Raw genomic sequence first — 22,385 nt, 5'->3', positions numbered from 1 at the left:
CTTTCATTGGGAAGGTGTTAGAATAAAAAGCTTGGGGGTTAATCTTGTTAAGTAATTTCTTCTCCACACACTTGCTATTCTGGAGAAACCATGAACCTTAGGTAGATCTTATCTCAAGTCTATTTTCCATTATTATGTTTTACTTCTCCTGATCCCGTCTATTGTCATGCACATCAGGAAAATAAAATCAGAAAGAATAAAAGGATGTACTCCACTGAGAAGTTAAGAGACAATTAACCACAGATAAATTTTCACAGAAACCTAAATCATGGGCTGGCAGGCCTGGAAGTTTTTGCCTGTTTCCAAAGCAATACTTTGAAGTGGAGACCAACAGTTGCCACCCACATCATCTTCACCCAACAGATAGGGAATTTTCTGGGTAATTCCAGAAGCTGGGGAGAAGCTAGGATGGTGGCGAAGCAGCAGAAGGGAGAAAAGTGCAAACACAGGAACTGAAAGAAGACTGGTTGAGAGCATCGTGATAAAATCCTGCCTCACATATGTCCTCTGGCACGTATCTAAATTTTCATACCCACCTCCTGGCCCTGGCAGAAGAAAGTATTTATTAATTTACTGGTTTATAAATTTTATGCCAAACTGGCTTTTTACCCATTGGGTCTGAGTTTATTTACAGGGTAATCTAAAACAGAGTTGAAGTTTCCACAACCTCTCCAGTGACTTAAAAACAATGGCTGAGTGCCTACTGGAGGCAGGCATAGTGCTGGTTGCAAAGAGGAAGGAGTCAAACATATTCATGTGGCAGACACTATTCTAAATGCCTCCAAAAGATGTGTTCCTATGGTGGAGTGTGATTATCAGCATCCCCCTTTAATAGAAGAGAAAAACCAGCCACAGCCCACCCAAAACATCTCAGTAACTGCTAAGCTATGGCCCCCATATTCTCTCTCTAAAGTAGGTATACTGAACTATTATCTCTCTGGCACATAACTCAAGAATAAGATAAAAATCTTTGCTCTTAAGGTCCTCACATATCCAAATCTAGTGGGAAAACATGCTCTACTGAGACCCATGAATGCTAAATATCTGTCTCTGGGCTAAAGCCTCTGCCTGTGTGACCCCACAGCACCTGCACAAGTAAATATCATTTACTCCATCTGTTTTCCCCACTGGACAGTCAGCTCCTTGAGGGCAGAGATTATATCTTGTACATTATTGTGCTTCTACTGCCTGCAGAAGGAGTAGGTGTTCCAATATTGATCTGGAGTTAGAGAGACCTGGCATCTGATCACTTTTCCTGATGAGTGATTTTGGGCATGCCACAAAATCTCTTGTACTACTTCATTCTAAAATGAAGGTATTTTACTGGTTTACTATTTTACTTTGTTTTGAACAATAAATAAGAATAGATATACGGAATGCATATCATATATGTACACGGTTGGCTCCTCAGGATGAATTTAATCAACAAATACTTATTTACTTATTTTGTGTGTGTGATCTCTAGAGATAACTGCAGGTAAGATAATAACAATAACAACAAAAAAGACAAAAGACAAAAGACAAAAAAAAAAAAAAAAAAAAAAAAAAAGGAGTTCCCGTCGTGGCTCAGTGGTTAACAAATCCAACTAGGAACCATGAGGTTGCGGGTTCGGTCCCTGCCCTTGCTCAGCGGGTTAACGATCCGGCGTTGCCGTGAGCTGTGGTGTAGGTTGCAGACGCAACTCGGATCCCGCGTTGCTGTGGCTCTGGCATAGGCTGGTGGCTACAGCTCTGATTCGACCCCTAGCCTGGGAACCTCCATATGCCGCAGGAGCGGCCCAAGAAATAGCAACAATAACAACAACAAAAAAGACAAAAGACAAAAGACAAAAAAAAAAAAAAAAAAAAAAAAAAGATAATGACATTTTATTTCCCCCTTATTTTTGTCTCCTATAGAGGTCAGAGTAGATCTCAACAACAAAGAAATTTTCTTAAATTCAAAACCACAAATTTGGGGACCTCTTTACACATATGAAGCGGTAGTGACCTGGCAATAGTCATCGTGCATTGCAGAGACATTGTAAAACTGTAGGAAAAGCCAGACTGCTCTATCCTTCCATCTACTTCCTTGATTTTACATTAGCACCATCACTCCCTTGTCCATGTACAGTTTTTTTGTCTGTTTTCTCATTTTATTCTCCTAGTCTTAAGAGGACCTGGACTTTTATGTTTTACTGCTTATGATAAGTGGTTTGCCTTCTCTACTGTGTATGGGTTCATAGGAAACCACAGCCCTAAAAACAATAGCTACAATTTATTGAGAACTTTTGTGTTAGGTCCTATCTTAAGCATATTAAATACACTCTCATTTAATCACTACCATATATGAGTTCATTACTAGTATTATTTCTGCTTTAAAGATGGAAGAAGCTACGTTGCAGAGTTTGTTCAATGTTGAAAAGCTGCTAAGTGGTGGAGCTTCTATTCTTCCTAAGTCGGCCATATGCTCTATTATCATTGCTACTGAAGGTGAGAATATTTTCTTTCTATAGGTGCTTAGATGATGGAAAATGGGTCAATTGAGAAGATGCATTTTGAAGATAGAGAAAGGAAGCATAATAAAACCTTTATAAGGCAATCAAGATGTTCACTTGTCCTCATGTAAATCAATATACAAAAGGAAGAATCAGAAACTTCAGGAATAAATAATTAACTAAAAATGATTTTAAGTGTTCTCCTTTCAACTCCAAATGAAGCTTCTCCTTTCTACTTCAAATGAAGCCAGTCCTAATATTTATAGAGAAGCTGACCTTAAATAACCTCATCGATCTACTCAGGAAAATAGGGAGATTTTTATGTATCTTTAAAAGAATGAGAGAGTTGAATTTAACCAAAGAAAATATAAAAGTGGTTTGAAGAGGTATGGCAAGGAGAATAATTTCTAGAACAAAGCAAAATACATAGCCATTGTCATATTTTTAAATAAATTTAAATTTCAAAACAGTTTCAGATTTACAGAATTGCTGCAAAGCTAGGACAGAGAGTTCCTATATTTTCTACATCCAGTTTCCCTCTAAATAACATTTTATATTAGTTTAGAACATTTGTCACAATTAATGGGCCAATGTTGATAACTGTTACCAACTAAAGTCTATCCTTTATTCGCATTTCCCTAATGTCCATTTCCTGTTTCAGAATCCCATCCAGGACAACACATTACGTCCAGATGTCAGGTCTCTTTAGGCTCCTCTTAGTGGTGACCAGTTTCTGAGATTTTCCCTTATTTCAAAGACCTTGACAATTATGAGCAGTACTGGTTAGGTTTTTTTTTTTTTTAATGTCTCTCAATTGGGATTTGTTTGATATTTTTCTGATGGTTAGATGGAGATTATTTTAGAGTATGTAAATATGAACTAGTCAGCAATAACAAAGTCTGTAGTAACTAAAAGTCATATAATGTCCAGGAAATGGAATGAGCTTTTGGTTAAAGCGAAAGGGATTGGACCTTCTTTAGAACTTTATTCCCCAAAGCTACCAGGTTAATAAAATGGACTTGGGGTTACTGCTGTTTAAAAAGCTGGCACCCACAGGCAGGTCTCAAGGAGAGAGGGAATGATGGGCATACGTACAGTTATCCAGGGCTCTATAAAGAGACTTATTTGGGATTGAAGAGTTCAAAGTAACCACAGTATGCAGGTGGTAAGTGGATACATGCAATACATGCTTTGTGATTTCACAGTGGTTTTTGATAAAGATCTTCTGATGAAAATGGAGAGATGCATTTATACCGTCTGTAGCTCTCTAAGAAGGAGGTCAGGGGACAGAGTTTCTCCTTGCTTTCTGGAGTTTGCAGCAACATGTCTATCGGAGTAGGAGAAGTAAATGTAATTGGGAAATCAAGACAGAGATCTTATCTTAGGGCCTGTGCAAAAGTGGCAGGGATTAGATATAAGCCTGAAGCACCATAAGCACAAGGATGCAAAGTCTGTTCCTTAGGAAAGTCAAATTCTCAGTACACTCCACTTACCCTTAATATCACGCCAGGCTAGGTCAGGATTAGGTCCTTCGCTTGGTGCAGCAGACCAGTCAAAAATCTATGGTCTTGTGGACTGTTCAGGTGTTCTGGGCAAGAGAGCATAATGACCTATTTATAGGAAGTTGCCTTCAGGATGGCTGTGGGATTTGGGGTAAGATCTACACTTTGCCTGCACATTCTGATTTTCTCTACCCCTTTCTAAGAGGTAGATTTGACCTTTACTTTTCTCTTAAATATCACTGGGCTGCCATTGTTCTTAGTCCAGACTCCTAATCAAGGCCTGGATCAGGTTTGGATGCATGCTAATGAATTTCTCAGTGTCCCCACTAGTTAAGCATCAACTTGCACCAGATGATTTGGCCATCTTTTGGACTGGTACATCCTTCAGGTCCACAAAAATTATGAACTGTTTGCCTTTGTGAGTGGCATTTCTTCTTCCTGAAATGTGCGTCTTTTTTCCCCTTCTTGCCTAATTTCATTGATGTTCCTACTTCCAATTTTTCTACAGTCTATTTCCCCATAGGAGTCAGTATTCTCTGTTAAAAAACCGATATCATATAGTGGTAGCCCCTGCGTAAGCTCACTGATGATTTCTCATTATGCTTAGAATAAAATCAAATTCTTTACCAATGACCTTCAAAGCCTTCTGAACTCAGTAAACTCCTGTTCCTTTAATTTGTTTCACTGTCTATAATGTTGCTCACTTCTTCTTGTTATATTTTCTTCATGGCTTCATCACTTCTGGAATGGCCATATAACCACTGAACTTAGTCATTTATATGTGGTGGCCCTGGATCCCTATTTCTTGGCCATATAAATTCTTATTAGCTGGGTGATCTCTGGCAGCCACTTAACCTCTCCGCGTCTAGTTTACTTTTCTGTGGAGATTGTAAAGAGGAGATTTCTGAACATACATAGAGGGTCTGAAGCCAACAAAGCAGTATGCTGTTAAGAGCTAAGAGGGAGAGGACTAAGCTCCTGCCATGTTTCCAGTAGTTAATGAAGACAAGCCAAAATGAAAGTCACAATCAAAACTCTAATCATTTAACTATGATAAGCAAGAGACTAAAATGCCAGCTCTCTCTATGGTCTATTTTTCCACTTGGAACAGTGTCAGGCAAGGGTCAGATGTATCAGAACAAAGATGGAGAGTGTGGAATGATCACTTCGCAGTGGAAGAATCCCGTCACTTTATGGTCCCAGGGAACCAGCTGTGGTTGCAGTAGAGAGAGAGGGAAGGGCTAGGAAGAGGAAAGTACTGACTGACTACTGAGTCAGAGTGGAGAAAAGTGCCCTTTAGGCCACCCTAAATAAAATGGTCTCAGAAGAGATGCCTGAGAAAGGCTGTGACTGACAATTCCTCAATAAGCAGGTTCCTGGACGAGGAATGCAGATATATGGAAGATCATGGCCACCACAAGTAGACACTGTATCCTTGACTTCAACTCCTTCCAGAGACTGCAGTGCAGTGTCTCTGTACTAAATCTGATGTGGGGAGGGCCGTTTTCTCCCATGAAGCCTACTGGGTAAGGCCTTTGGAATTGCCAATGGTTGGGCTCAAAACATCACACTTAGGATTGTGGCCTAGAGGTAAATTCCTCAACCATATAGGTGTTGGTTGTAATTATCTTACATTTTATTGTTTCTAATTATTCTATGTTTTAATGTTTCTTGATTATTTCATGGCACTCTTTGGTATTAACTTTATGAAAGCTGGAACTCTAACATTCACTGCTATTCCCTAGGCTCTAGTTTAGTGTCTAAAGGTAGACAGTTCATCTAGAGCTCAATACTTAATCACTGAAAACATGGATATATGTACGTATATTCATATGAAGTATTTACTGCTTTAATGTAAAAAAAAAAAATCTATGGAAGTAAAATCTACAAGGGTTGAGTGGGGACATTTCCACTCCCCAGAAGCTAAAATATACAATACAATACCTACTTACTGTGATCATGGTTGGTTAAGTATAGGCATATCTATTTTATTGTGCTTTGTTTCATTGTGCTTTGCAAATACTGTGTTTTTTACAAATTGAAGGTTTGTGGAAACCATGTCCAGCAAACTATCAGTGCCATTTTCCTCCACAGAATTTGCTTGCTTCGTGTCTATGTATCAAATCTTGGTAATTCTCACAATATTTCAAACTTTATTATTTTTACTATGTTTGTTAATGGTGATGTACAATTGGTGATCTGTGACGTTACTCAGTAAGGGCTCTGACGATGGTTAGCATTTTTTTGCAAAAATGTAATTTTAAATTAATATATGTACTTTTTTCAGACATATTGCTAGTATACTTAAGAGACTACAGTATAGTTTAAACATAACATTTTAATGCACTGGGGAAACAAAAAATACGTGCGACATTTGCTTTATGTTGGTGGTCTGGAACTGAATGAGCCTGTAGTAAATACTATATAATTTATGTATTGTTTTAATACAGTAAATTAGGCTAAGTATTGAATATATATAATGAAAAATGATTGTCAAAAATAAATTTTTAACTTGGAGTTTATTTCTCTTAGTAGACAAACAAAATGGATTTTAATGTTGAACAGGATTTACTGATGGTGATTTTGCAAGGAATTTACAAAGAACTTCTGCAGGAGATAAAACAGGTGATTTTGATGCTGATTCAAGAGTGGTTTATTAACTCTTTTGGAAATTTGGGAGAATCCAAAGTCAAGATGGCGGAATAGAAGCACTGGAGCTCAACTTCTCTCCTCAAAACAACAAAATTCACAACTAAAAGCTGATCAGTCCCCACCCAAATGGACCAGAAACCTTAAAAAAGATACCCTACTCCAGAAGAAAAAGAGGAGGCCACATCAAGAGGTAGGAGGGGCAATGTCGCGATATAAACAACCCCATACCTCCTGGGTGGGAAGCTCCACAGATTGAAAACTAACTGGTACAGAGAGAGACTCACCTACAGGAGTGAGAACTCTGAGCCCCACATCAAACCCTCAAGTGTGGGGATCTGGCACTGGGAGAAAGAGCCCCTGGAGCATCTGGCATTGAAGCCCAGTGGGGCTTGTGTGCAGGAGCTCCACAGGACTGGGGGAAACAGAGACCCCATTCTTAAAAGGCGCACACGGATTTTCACGTGCACTGGATCCCAGGGCAAAGCAAAGTCTCCATGGGAATCTGGGTCAAACTTGACTGCAGTTCTTGGAGGACATCCTGGGAAGACAGGGGTGAATGTGGCTTGTTGTGAGGGAGGGACATTAAAGGCAAAACTCTCGGGAATATTCAGCAGCTGCCTTTCTCTGGAGGTGGCCATTTTGGGAAAATCTGGCCACACCTGGCAGTCAGTGCTGAGAAGCCCCAGGGCAAACAACAATCCAGGTGGGATCACAGCCCCACCCCTCAGTAAACAGGCTGCCTAAAGACCCCTCAGGCACACAGCTGCCTCTGATCTCATCCAGAGACTAAGCCCCACCCACCAGAGGGGTTAGAATCAGCTCCACCTACCAGTGGGCAGGCATCAGCCCCTCCCATCAGGAAGCCTACATCAAGCCCCCCATACCGACTTCAGCCACAAGGGGAGCAGACACCAGAAGTAAGAGATGCTACAACTCCATTATCTGTAAAAAGGTCACCACACCAAAAACCTATAAAAATGAAAAGACAGATAACTATAACTCAGATGAGGGAGAAAGGAAAAACCCAGAAAATCAGCTAAGCAATGAGGAGATTCTTCTCAGCCTCCAGGAAAAAGACTTTAGACTGTTGATGCTGAAGATGATGCAAGACATTGGAAATAAACTGGAGGCAAAGATGGATAACTTACAGGGAACACTGACCAAAGAGATACAAGATATAAAACTTAAACAAGAACAGATGCAAAATAACTGAAATAAAAAATTCACTAGAAGCAGCCAACAGCAGAATACAGGAGGCAGAAGAACGAATAAGCAAGGTGGAGGACAGATTAGTGGAAATGATGGATGCAGAACAGAAAAGAGAAAAAAACTGAAAACGAATGAAGAGAGTCTCAGAGAACTCTGGGACAACGTTAAATGCACCAACATCCGTGTTATAGGGGTGCCAGAAGGAGAAGAGAGAGAGAAGGGGACAGAAAAAATATTCCAAGAGCTAATAGCCGAAAATGTCCCTAAAATGGGAAAGGAACCATTCACTCAAATCCAGGAAGCACAACAAGTACCATATAAAATAAACCCAAGGAGGAATACACCAAGACACATATTAATCAAACTGACCAAAATCAAAGACAAAATCTTGAAAGCAGCTAGGGAAAAGAAATGAGTAACACACAAGGGAACCCCAATAAGGTTATGGGCAGATTTTTCAGCAGAAACTCTGCAGGCCAGAAGGGAGTGGCATGATATACTTCACCTGATGAAAGGAAAAAACCTCCAACCAAGATTACTTTACCCAGCAAGGCTCTCATTCAGATTTGAAGGAGAAATCAATACCTTCACAGATAAGCAAAAGTTGAGAGAATTCAGCAACACTAAACCAGCCTTACAACAAATACTAAAGGAACTTCTCTAGGCAGAAAAGAAAACATAGCAACAGGAAACAAAAATTCCACAAATGACAAGGCTCACCAGTAAAGGTATATATACAGTAAAGATACGAAATCATCCATGCACAATTATACCACCAAAATCAGAAATCATGAGAAGAGGTGGGTACAAGTGCATGACACTGGAGATGAACTTGCAATTAAGAGAACAACTTAAAACAATCTCGTATACATATAGACTCTTATATCAAAACTTCAGAATAACTGCAAACCAAAAATCTACAGTTGATACACAAACAAGGAATCTCTGGAGAAGAAATTTATCTCATAGTAAAAAAGTGCATAATCCACCATAAAGGGGGTCATTTGACATCATTCTTGGAATGCTGAAGTCTCCTTAGATCTGATTCTGATTTCCTCTCCATCAAAGAATTTATGATAATTTAATTAAATAATACAACTGTACAATTAAATAATATAGGTCTACAATTGTATTGTTAATAACCATTCCTCTCCATGGTATAATGTAAAGTCTATAATGTCTTGTTTATCACATCACCTAGAATGGTGTAATGCCTTTATTGAAAAATCAATGAGATGTAACAAATTGTGAGGACATATTTATATAGTTACACTGTTTTTCAACCAACTTATGCATTTTATATTTTACTTATTTTCAGAGGGTGTATTATTTTTGTTATTCTTACCAGTTAAGTTATTCTTTTTATTATGCTATATAAAATATTTAATGGTACATAAGGCTTTCTTCTTTATAAATTTTAGTTGCACAATACACACAATTTTAATATAATGCTAATTTTTAAAGAAAAATTGAAATGTAATAGATAATACTAAATAGTAAAGATGAAAGCCATACAAAATGGGATAAAGTATAGAATAAATTTCCTATTTGTCTCAGCATATTTTCCATTCCACTTCTCCAAAGGGAGTCACTTAATATGTTTCTTAAGATCCATGACATAATAATCTGTGTGAATGTAATTGTGTTTAAATATATGTATTTTATTTTGTAAAAAAAAAAGAATTTAAAGAACAGGCATTCTTCCTAAACCATGCAAACCAATCACTAGATATTGAACATGAAAAGAAAATTGTATACAGTGATGAATATATTTGCTTTGGAATTAGTTAACTAGCTAGTTACCTACAACTATAAAAGAGCTATGAAGATACAGCTGAAGGGTAAGATTTAAAATGTTCTTTAATTACTGTATGCACTCAGAATTGTCAATTCAAACTGTTTCCAATTTGAATTCTACCAAGTTTTCTTAATTAGTTTCTAACAAGATTTGCTTCATTAAATGGAGTTTTTATTATTGTTGTAATAAAAAATAATTATGGAATATGTGCACACTCCTCAATTAAAAAAATAAAAATAAATAAATAAAAAATAAAAAATAGCAAAAAAAAAGGAAATTTGGGCAGGGAATGTTGAATATAAGACTCTATTTCTTGATATAGAGAGTCAGTGATATGATGTATTTCTATTAAATTTCTGAACATGTGAACTCCTTTCTTTTTGCTTTGTATAATAGGAAGAGTTTAATGTTGATCTTTATACTTTTAGCTATTTCTGCATTTGCTTTATTTTGACTCTTCAATTTCTGGACCTTATCTTATCCTCTTCCATGAGAGTTTGCTCATGTTTTAGTCACTATTTTTAAGTTTATATATCCAGGAAGTTCCCAGGCTAGGGATCAAAGCAGAGCTGCAGCTGCTGGCCATTGCCATAGCCACAGCAACACCAGATCTGCCCCCCATGCCACAGCTTGTGGCAACACCAGATCCTTAACCCACTGAGAGGGGCTAGGGATCAAACCTGCATCCTCATGGACACTATGTCAGGTTCTTAACCTCTGAGCCACAATGGGAACTCCATCAAATATGTTTTTAAATTTGTTATTTTCTTTTAAAGTTAGCACTAAGAGAACTAATATAGAACAGTGAATGTCTGATTCATGTTAAAGGTTTGTGAGTTGACATGGTTAATCATTTAAATCTTTTACTCAATTGTATTATCACTGATATCAATACTTTTACTTTCTCACTGTAAATATAAAAATAATAATATTCAAAGAAGTATTTTAAAAGTATGTTATTCATAGTGATGGTGGAATTTAACACACACACACATGCATGCACACATAAACATACACACAAAATTTCGCTGAGTGGGTAACATTCTTTTGAGACCACATAGCATCATGAGTGTAAATTTATTATAATTTGTATTACATATTATTAAGATTGTTTTCTTTTATGATTCACATTATCCTTAGACTCTGAGTGCTCCTTGAGTAATAGGATATTTATTTTTTCTGTGTATCATCACTAAATACCAATAACTGGCAATGCAATTATTAAGTAAATGTTTAAAGTAACACTAATGACAGCCTTTATCATTTGTAAGATACCTCATATGTGGCAGGCATGGTGGTGCATAAATACATATTATTCATATATCCTGTGTTTCTGTATATCAGTTCTAGCTAACCCTCACACAATCCCACCCTGTTGACACTGTATATTTCAGATAAGAAAATCAAAGTTCTTTTCACTCTGCCATGCTGCTCAGTGAAAGACAGCTTGAATGAATAGTATAGAACATGTTTGGCTCCTCAGAGATTTTAGGTCATAGCTCTCTTTTAATATTTCTCTATCTACACAAAATTTAAGAATTTAGGATATGTCTTTTGGAATGAAATCCATACTTTCTACATTTCCTACAAAATTTATGACTTTTTATTTGAAGCTAGTTTGGTTTATTCTAAGTGGTTAAAACCATTGTTTCATCTCACTGGCTAATTCTTGAGATGATTTGGAATACATATAGATACACAGATATATGTATATGTGCATATATGTAAACATGGAAAGAGAGAGAGAACATAGATCAGCAGTCTCTATTTCCCCTTTCCTTATAGAATCTTTCAAGTTATCATAGACACATGGCCAACTAGCCACAGATGTGTTTTAATCTGCTTTGCCGCTGGGTGAGGCTTATGACTGTGCATATAACCAATGCTTACAACTTCCAATGAATCTGCGTTAAGGAAGATTGTGCTTTTCTCCTAGACTTTCTCTCTTCTCTTCTCATAGGGTAGAATAGGAATGTGGAAGCTATCAGCTTCCACTTTGCAGGTAAAGACAGCATCCATGATGATGACAGAGCCAGAAGACAGATGATAGACACCCTAGTCACTTGGTAGTCAACTGGGTTATCAGATCAAGTGTCACAGTATCTCAGTATCTGTGTTCAAGTTTACTTTAATATGGCCTCAAAGTGCAAGAGTAGTGATGCTGGCAATTTGGATATGCCAAAGAGAAGCCATAAAATGCTTCAAGTCAAGAGGTGAAAATTCTCTACTAATAAGGAAAGAAAAAAATTCTATGCTGAGTTGCAAAGATCTATGTTAAGGACAAATACTCTGTGTGTGAAAATGTGAAAAAGAAAAACAAATTCATTCTAGTGTTGCTGTCACACCTTAAACAGCAAAAGTTACAGCCACAGTGCATGACCAGTGCTAGTTAAGATGGAAAAAGCATTAAATTTGTGGGTGGAAGGCAGGAATGGAAATCAGAGTTTAGTACTATCTGCACTTTCAGGCATCCAGGGGGTCTCTTGGAATGTATCACAGATCAATGGGGGGGGAGGGACTACTTATATATTTAATTTATAATAAACATAATACATCTACAATTCACAATTATTAAAGTAATAGTTTTATTTATTGGCTGACCAGAATGAAATGCATTTTTTTTTTTTACCTTTGCATGTAGAAACAAAACGGTTGAATTATTCTTGCTAAGGAAAAGCTAGAGAAATAACTGGTTTGATTTTTTTCCCTTTTTTTTTGCTTTTTTAGGGCCATTCCCTCAGCACATGGAGGTTCCCAGGCTAGGGGTCAAATTAGAGCTACAGCTCCCGACCTACGCCACAGCCACAGCAACACAGGATCTGAGCCATGTCTGTGACCTACACCACAGCTCATGGCAACGCCAGATCCTTAACCCACTGAGCGAGGCCAGGGATTAAACCCTCAACCTTATGGTTCCTAGTCGGATTCACTTCTGCTGCGCCATAATGGGAACTCCCCTGATTTGATTTATATCTGCAGCAGAAGCCAAGATCCTCTGTTTTCATATCTAGTTACTTGTCTTAGCTCTGGTGAATATTTGCTATAATAGGTTTCAACTCTGGTCTACCAAGACAGAATTTGTAGGTTTGGATTTACTATTCATGATAATAAAGTATATTTTAATAGGAAAATTTATATATGAAGGGAAAATTTTCATGGGGGTTTGCTGTAATAGCTGAATTTAGGAGAATAAACTTTATTTTAGCGAGTAAAGGAAGATTTCATAATTATATTCTACTGTGAGCCACACTTCTTTCCATTCATCTCTTATGCCCAAGTTACCTCTTTTAATTCATGCATGTAGTTTGTAATGCATTAGAATTATAGCAAAAACTACAGAAAATTACAAAGTCTATGTTGGATGCAGAGATCATAAACTCATTTTAGTTCTAAATAATTAAAAGATCATGAAATTATTGACTAATTGGCATTTACTACAGAATCAGCTAATCAAAGAGATTCTGATTGCAGAAAACATATGAGAAATAATATCATTTAAATGTCCATCACCAGCTGCAAAATATTTTTGACCTCTTGAATAAATGTTCCCGAAGCTTTTCATTTTGTATATTTTTCTCAAAACTTTAAATCATAGAAAAGGCTATATTGTATTTAAAAAATGATTCTGGTCACATTTGTTATGGTTACAAAATCCTGAAAATGTGAATTTTTTTATATTTTAAGTATACTGCACATAAATATATGCTCTGTAGAAAATTACTTGTCATGTTTTTCCAGATTTTCTTTAAATCATTTAAATTCCTTCCATTATGTGAAAAATAAAGAACATCTCACAATAAAGATTTTGTGAGATTCCAGAAGATCTATTTTTGTGTTCTCACTGGACAAACCTATAAGCAATGAATTGAAGATGTTAGTGATTGAGTAATTACGATTTATAGAACTGTAACTTCAGAGTAAATACTAAGAAAAAAAATATAAGCTTACTGACAATATTTGCTTTTTTTTTTCATTTATTTTAAACACAGGCTTGTAATTACTGATGCAAAATAGCCTTTCCTGAAATACAGTCTGTGATAAATGAAATGTAATATATAACAGGACCTGTGGGGGTGTGTGTGTGTGTTTGAGTATGTGGGTCTTAGGAAACAAAGTCAGGACTCACATTTATTATTTATTTACCATATTCTAGTCATTTGTTTTCTCATTCTTATGAAAACTTTGAAAATTGTATGGAGAAACTAAAGGGGGTATACAAAAGTTACGGATGAGCACTTAAAACTGTGTGTTTACAAGGTGATATTAAGTCATATAAGCATATTTTATAATATATACATATCTATCTGATATTCAAGTATATTACACTTATGACAAAGACATTATTTCCTTTATTTCAACTGTCTGAGGCTAATGAGTCAAGAACTGAGGTCAATTTACAACACAGATGATGTATTTGCAGTAAGTGAAGGTCAAATTACCTCACAGAAAACTGTATAGATAAATTAACTTAAATTCAGAAAGAAAAATAAGCTAGCAGAACTGGGTTCTCACACATAAAACAATACGGAATCCCTCACAAAAAAAAATAAGATGCATTTCTAGTACCTAGTATCAAGTCAATAGTGGTGATGGATATGAAGAAAAAATGTAGCAGCATAAGGCAAAAAATAATAACGGTGTATAATTTTTATGTAAGATAGTCAGAATCTTCTTTGAGAAGTGATATCTGCACAGAGCCCAAATGAATTACAAGAATATGTGGGGAAGAGATTTCTCAAACCGAGGGAGCAGCAAATGTATGGGACTTAAGGTTGAGCACGCTTGGAGTGTTCAAGGGACCAAACCAAAAGGTAAATGTACGTACAGGAGAGCAAAGCAAGAAGGAAAGCTACAGATGATGATAAGATGTGCACCTGTGCTGGGTAAGTAAGCATCAGTCTTAGAGGCAAGTGGGTGCTGAAATCCAACTCATGTGCCACTAACCCAGCCACGTGTCTTGGAGAGAGGCTGGGTCAGCCTGGAGAAATGGGGAACTTTTTCTTTGCTCCAAGGCATTTTCTGCCTCTAGGACTAGGCTGCCCAATGGAGACATACTTTTCTAATTGGTCCCCTCAGAGGGTGCTCCTTTCCAATGACACAAAGGTGTCATATGGACTAGCAAAATCCTGAGGGAAGGAGATGTTCCAAAGGAGCATAACACTTAGACCTGCAGGCTAGGGTACAGCCTCAAATAAACATGGAAATTGCTGAATTTGTATATGTGTTTTAAAGAATTCAATTCAGCTGAAAGAATACCCAAAGTAAGTGCTGAAAGCCAGCCTGAACCAGGCTGAGATCCTGGCTAGGTTTTGGGCAAGTTAGAGTGCCCTTGGGCAAGTGAATCCAACTCTCTCTGACCCTGTTTCCTTGTTTCCTATCTAATGGGGATGCTAATACTTGCTTCACAGGCTTGTAAGGACCGTGATGTTTGTGAAGTGCTTCACCTGATGATTTGTCCACAACAAGACCTTAATAAGTGTGAGCTATTTGTGCTATAGTCATCAAGGCATTGAATTTTGCCCTGAAGAAATACAGACTGAAATAGACCAAAATAATAGCAATGAGATGAGGTGGATAATTTTCAACAAACATTTGCTGAAAGATTTTGAGTGGGTCAAACATTATTTTCCATTCTAGGGATGTAACAATAAACGAAACAGAAAAGTTCTTCACTCTTAGAGCTTTCATTTTAGAGTGAAGAGAAAAACAGATGAACAAACAAACCTATGTTTTGGCTTGGGTATTGAATACCAATATGAAGAAAAATAAAGCAAGTGAAAGAAAAATAATGCAATAAAGAAGATGGGATGGGCATAGAAGTGGGGTGACTATTTTATATAGAATTATCAGGCAAGCAATATATGTAGAAGTGACAGTTACAAAAGCTTTCAATTTAGGGAGGGTTCCAGGCATCTTAATAGCAGATGCTACGGTCCCGAGGCAGGAGTCTGATTGGTGTATCAGGAAAGAGCAGAGAAGCTGTTATATCTGGCATCAATTAATTCCTGTTGGGAGAGGGGGCAGGCAATGATGTAGAGGTGTGGGCCAGATCAGATAAGCAATAAGACAACCTTAATTTCTAACAATCTTCATGAGAAATCTAGGATGCTAATCACATTATTGATTACTCTTTTGCTGACTTTGTTTTCTTTTAATAGCTTTCTTTCCAATCACTCATCTAATGGTGGGTTTAATGTCCACAGCACTTGTCCCTGGCAGAACAGATTATATAATCAGAGATCGCATTGCTACCTAGGGGAAAAAAAAACAAACAACAACCTCTTCTTCAATTTATAAAAGAATTAAGTGGATATAAATGTATCAGTTTCTACTTGCATGTGTCCAAAAGTTCTAGAGAATAGGAATTCATTAAACTCTAGGTAAATGTGACACCATCATATGCACATTTTAAAGTTTAATTTCCAGAAGTAAAAGTAAGCATTGAAAAGCTCTTTTTTTTTTTTAGTCTCGTGCTTTTTATTAAAAGTTGTTTAAGCATATAATTTAAAAAATTGACACAGCAGAAGTCTTAAATGATGGTGCTCTTACCTAGATATTGCCCCATGTCTCTCAAATTCCTTTGCATATCTTCTCTGTCTGCTTTGATTGTTTATTTGGAAGTACATTAACCTCTGTAAAAAGCACAATTTGTCTGAACTTCAAAAACTATTGCCTTAAACTATTACATAAAATAACGATATTAAAGGCAATTTGTCATCCTCCAGAAAAAGCCTGCTCCATTACCTCCTAATGAATTTGGGAATGAATATTTCTTTCCACTTCTAGTGGTTTTTAATCTCTGTCACACTTTCTACATTCCCTGTTAGTTTTCTACAGATCATTCAGAGGACATCCATCTCATTTGAATGTCTTACACGCAAATATAAACAAACACATTATCTTTCTACCTTGAAGTCATATGGGAAATCTAAGGAAAGCATTCCAAATTACAATAATTAGGGTTACTTTGGGTCATTACAGTACAGCAAAAATAGTCAAAGTACATCAAGATCAACAGAATTCCCTGATTAAGTTTAGGTAACACTGATTCCCCCAGTCTCCAGGGTTCTTATTCTAGCTCTCTGCTCCCTGGGTTCTGGTTCTTGCTCTCTGAATGTTCCTTTGACATTGCTGTGAACTCTCCCTCCAAACCTAGCTGACCATGCATATCCTGCCCCTTGCATCCCCTTTCTCCAACCTGGTCGGTCAATAATACTGGTGTGCCCTGGGGTATCATCTAGGACAGCTATTAAAATATTAACCTATTGCCTCTCAATTTCAAACCCACCTTACTGTACACTGCTGGAGGCAGGAATTTGCAAGGCACATGTTTTCTCTGCCAGTAGAGAAGACTGAAAGGCTGATGTCAGGGGAAAGGGCTTGCTGGTTTCTGTTTGCTTCCTATGCCTATTTGCTTCCTGTTGCTATTTACTTCCTGCTTTCTTGCTCTTCCTCTGGTCTCCCAGCAATATACATTCTTCACTTAGCAGTAGTGGTTCCTCACAGTAGGAACAGTTGGCAGTTTTTCTAACACTTTTGAGTGTGGCTGGCAGAATTATAAGATGGTCCCCAAATACCCAGCCTCTAATATGCACATACTTTCTACCAGTTATTCAGGAAAACACTAATCTAGGTACTGCCATGAAGGGATTTGGTAAAAGTATTTAAGTTCTCAAACCAGTAGACCTTACCATAGAGAGACTACTGATGGTGGGCCTGGCTTAATCAGGTGAACCTTTAAACGTGTGCCATGGACCTTTCTAGCATGAAAGAGTAGAAGCTTAAGAAGGATTTAAAGCAATGGTGATTCTCTGTTATGGTTTTGAATAAAGGGGGGTCACACAGTAAAGAATAAAGGCAGTCCGTGGGAGCTGAGAATGGCTCTCAGTTGACAGCCTTCAAGGAAACAGTCACTTCCATCCTAGGACTGCAAGAAACTGAATTCTGGCAGCAACAAATGAACATAAAAGCAAACTCTGAGCCTCAGATGAGAGAGCAGCTCTGGCCAACACCTCAATTGCAGCCTTCTGAGCACATACTTCAAACCTACAGAACTGTAAACTAATATACGGGTGCTGGTTTAAACTGCTCAATTTGTGGTAATTTGTTACACGGCGATAGAAACTAATACAATAATCTTATATATGCCCCCTTTCGATTCTAACACCAACTGGTTGTTGCCCTTTCCTCAGAGGTCTAAAACTCTTTTTTTTGAGTTCAAGACACCAGCAGTCATCAAGCAGTGCCTCTTAGTTCTAGAAAGAGTTAACTGTTCTCTGCCCTTTAAGTCATTCTTCTGTTTTCCTGAAGACTCTTTTTTGTTTTCTTTCTATTGCACTTGCAGCCAAGGAGGATTATCAGTCTGTTTTGCTTACAGAATTCCACAAATTTGATAGCCTTTCTTCATTTCATCTCTTCTCTGTCCCCTTCATTCCAAGGTGAAGGTATCTTTGGTGATGTGGCATTCTCAAAAACCATGGCTCTCCCAAGTATGTCAGGGGATCCATACCATGAGACAAGAGTTTCTTCCACAGATCTTTCCGGATAACTCCATTTCTATGCCTGACTTCTGCTCATTTGCTTGACTGGATCTATAAGCTCCATCCCTAATCTCCTTATCAGAAGTATGTCCAGGTCCTGTCTCCAGAAAACATTTTATTTTCTTTTGCAATCTAGACAGGCTAAGCATTTTCCAAATCATCAAGTATTGGTTCTGTTTTGCTTAGAAGTTCCTTTCTCGATTTATTTTTTTCCTCTTGCATATTGCTTTAAGCAGCAAGGAGAAACCAGGCTGTCTTCAACACTTGTTAAATACTCAAGTTTTTTGCTTATTAGTTCTGCTTTCCACACAAGAGCAGAACACAATTCAGCTACATTTTCTGTCACTTTGTAACCAGGATCAACTTTCCTCCAGGTTCCAATACCATGTTCCTCATTTCCTTCTGAGAACTCACCAGAAACAGCTCTAATGTTCATGTTTCCAGCAACATTATGTTCATAACCACATATGTATTTTTAACACGATAAAAGCTTTATGTGCTCCTCACTTCTTCCTGAGCTATTACCAGAATCACCTTTATTATTTCTGCCAACTTTCTCTTTAAAGCCATAGAGGCTTTTAAAATAACGTACCTCAAAATTCTCCCAGTCTTTATCCATTACCATATTCCAAAGCTACTTCCACGTTTTTAGGCATTTGTTACAGCAGCACCCCACTTCTTGGTGCCAAAATCTGTAAGAGCTTTCTCAGACTGCCAAACAAAACAAAACAACAAAACGAAAAGCAAACATGACCACAAACTGGGTAGCTTCAAACAACAGAAACTGATTCTGTCTCAGTTCTGAAGGCCAGAGGTCTGAAATCAAGATGTTGGCAGTTCCATGCTCTTGCCAAAGGTCCCAGGGAAGAATCTTTCCTCAACTCTTCCAGCTTCTGGAGGTTCCTGGCACCCCTTGGCTTGTGGTCTCTTAGCTCCAATCTCTGCCTCTATCTTCACGCAGCCTTCTTCCTTGTGTCGCTGTGCCCTCTCCTTTATAATGACACCTGTCACTGGATTTATGGCTTATCCCAAATCTTAAATCCAACATGTATCATCTTGGGAGTTTTAATTACATATGCAAGGACCCTATTTCCAGATAAGGCAACATTCACAAGTACCAAGGGCAAGGGATGTGGATATAACATTTTAGGGGGTATTAAACCCAATAATGACTCCCAATAACCGATAATCCAATAATCCCAAGGTGGGTGAGCTTCTCTGGTTGTTAGTACCTCACAGATATTGTTGAGTAGCATTGCTGAGAGAATTAAGTGCACCTGTGTGACTCTAAAGAGTGAGAACACCTGGACATTTGTACCTGGTTTTTCAGGGATATCTCCCTGTGCACCTTATCCCTTTATCAATTTTAATCTATATCATTTTGCTTTAATAAACCATAAGTCTGAGTATAACAGCTTTTCTGAGTCCTGCCATAAAGGTGAGAGTAGTCTTGGGGACACTCAACACATCCCTCCTCACTTCCTCAGGAACCCTTCTTTGAGCTTCTAAATTTTAACAATCCCCACTTCTTCTCCTATTGTCCCAGCTCTAGGGCTGTAACTACTTTGTGCTCTTGCTGCCTCCGTACGACCGTATTACCATAGTGTCCCAGTTTGATATTTTTGGGCTCTTCAATACTAATTTGAGAACCTTTAAATTATTTTCTCTGTTTCATAAAACAATAACCACAAACAAACAAAACAATTGGTGTGGTTTCTGTCTCCCGAGTGGATCTTGACAGACAGTCGTCCTTGTTCTTATTTTCCTCATTTTACCCACTTTTCCTTGGTCAATGCTATTCTGTGTGGTGTGAACACTCTCACACAGGCCACTCTGCTGGTTTCCATGTTAACTTTCAAATACTCTGGGCATTTCCACCTGTTTTTTCTATAAGAACCTGCATTCACTTTATTGTTTCAATCACAAATCAAATGAATCTTCCTTCATGTTCTTCTCTCTACTGTGTCAGATTAGTTTTTCCATTAATTCGACTTCCTAGTTTCTCTTTTGCCTATGGTATTGTCTTCATTTGCTTTGGCATGAAAGACAGTTTAGTGTGAAAAGAAAGAATTGAAATGAGACAGACATGGGTTCTAATCCTGATTCTCTTATTTTATGTCAAAATGAGATAGTGATTCTATCTTTACATGGTTATTTTGAGGAATAAAAAGTGAATGGGGATAAAGTGCCTAAATCAGTCATCTTTATCACATATCAGATACTCAAACAATTTCATTATTTCCTCTCGTTTCTTTTCTGCTCAGGGTACTATAATAAATTCCACAGACTGTGTGAGTTAAAAACCAATTTATTTCTCAGAGTTCTGAAGGCTGTGAAGTCCAAGAGCAAAAGCCTAGTGAGAACTCTTTCTGGCTGGCAGACAGTTACCTTCTTGCTATATAGAGAACGCCTCTTTCATACCTCTTCTCATAAGGGCTGATTCTATTTATGAAGGCTGCATCCTCATAACTTAATTACCTTACAAATAGCCCCCCCCCAAAAATAGCATCATATTGGACATTAGGGTTCCCAAATATGAATTTTGGGAGGATACAAACATTCGGTCTATGTACCAATGTTCTCTTTTACCTAGATTTTCACAATTACTTCCTAGATGGTCTCATTTTTCTACTGATTATCCATACAACATCAAAGACACTTATTTCAAGAGACCAGTTTATCATGTTATCTTTTGGTTCAAATTCCTTCAATGGCTTCTTAGAGGCTGCAGAATAAAAACCAAACATATTAGCATAACAGCCAGACTTTTCTTGACCTAGACTCAGGCCCATCCAGCCTTACTATCTTTTACTCGTCTTCATGTACTCTAAGTTATAACACAGTTTTACTGATGCTGTTTGCTGTGCTCTCAAATGCTCTCCTTATGCTGCCTGTTCCAGCTACCTCCCACCCCCACCTCCTACCCCTTGCTTAGAAAATCCTACTTATCATTTAAGACTCAGCGCAAGCTGTTTTTGACAATGGAGTTTTGGGTGGTTTTCGTCCCTGAATCCAAACACCCACTCATCCTCCTCCTTGAAGTTCCCTAGTAGAAAGTGAGAGAACAAGGAATTATAGCCAAATGGGGAAAAATGATTATTTTGATTTCTGGGAAATTACCCTCTATTGTTCCACTATCCATCATCTTTGGTGAGTTGTGATATGGCACACAGTTTACGTCTACAATAAAAGGAGCTTCTTCCTCCACTTCTGGAATCTAGAATATCTTAAGTACCACAGGAGTTGTTTGGATAAGAATGGTCATGTTCCCATGCTTACCTCCTAGAATAAGTGAGAGGGAGGAAATGGAAAAAGGAGTAGGCCATGAGACCACACTCATATTCAGGAACTGCCCACTAGAAAGCAGGTTCCAGCGACTATTCTGGGGTTTGACTAATAAGATTAATAGCTCCTTCCTTTAAAAGTTGCCAAGACATGGGAAAAGAAACACAGAAACTTGGGCATGATGTTTTTGTTGTTGTTTTTTCGTTTTATTTTTTCTTGCTTATGTGCAGAGGAGAAAATATAAGGGGCCAAAAAAATCCCCTCCCACGGAAGTAGTCAATCATTACCTCTTCTGAAAAAAAAATCTTTATTTTTCCCTGTGCCTCAAAAGTACCTTGCTCCAATGTTCATACTTGTCCTTTCTCATCACGATTTGTTTCCAGCTGTGGTCTTACATCTGTCTGCTGTAATTTTGGGGGGGTTCTATCTTAGTACTAGATTTAGAGCTCATGATATATGAGAGAATGAATGAGATTGAGTGGTTCCCATTTTTCTAATTTTTATGATTACAATTCTCTTGAAGTCAATGCTTAAGAAATATTTGTTGAATGCATAAATTGATTGTAATGCTTCTGGCAGGACTATCTGAAATTACATGTATGTGTGTGTGTTTCTTTTTTCCTTGGCAAGAGTAAAACAATCATTAAGACCTAGTATTTCTAGGTCATGATATTTTTTTAAGTAAGAATGAATGGTTTCTCATTTTTATAATTTTTATAATTTCAATTCTCTTGAAGTTAAACCTCAAGAAATATTTGTTGAATGCATAAACTGTAATGCTTCTGGCAGGACTATCTGAAATTACTCTGTGTGTGTGTATTTCCTTTTTTTTTTTTTTTTTTTTTGGCAAGAGTGAAAAAAACCTACTGTTTTCAGCTCATTTCAGGGCTAAGTTTAAGTGTTTCACATGTTCTTATTATGTGTA

The 22,385-nt window shown here is 37.5% G+C and overlaps 1 long non-coding RNA gene across 3 annotated transcripts in view; it reads right to left on the bottom strand.

The window, feature by feature from the left end:
* Window positions 1–22,385, bottom strand: part of LOC146403586 (uncharacterized) — a 403,397-nt gene that overhangs the window by 345,846 nt on the left and 35,166 nt on the right. The gene's annotated exons all lie outside the window — the stretch shown is intronic.

This window comes from Sus scrofa, chromosome 5, assembly GCF_054392235.1.
Source record: "Sus scrofa isolate SSC_HxYL_T2T_F1_AM1 chromosome 5, Sscrofa_HxYL_maternal_Yorkshire_Landrace_v2.0, whole genome shotgun sequence".
Lineage (NCBI taxonomy): Eukaryota > Metazoa > Chordata > Mammalia > Artiodactyla > Suidae > Sus > Sus scrofa.
The sequence above is the reverse complement of the archived record's forward strand: the minus strand, read 5'-3'. Positions and strand labels throughout refer to the sequence as shown.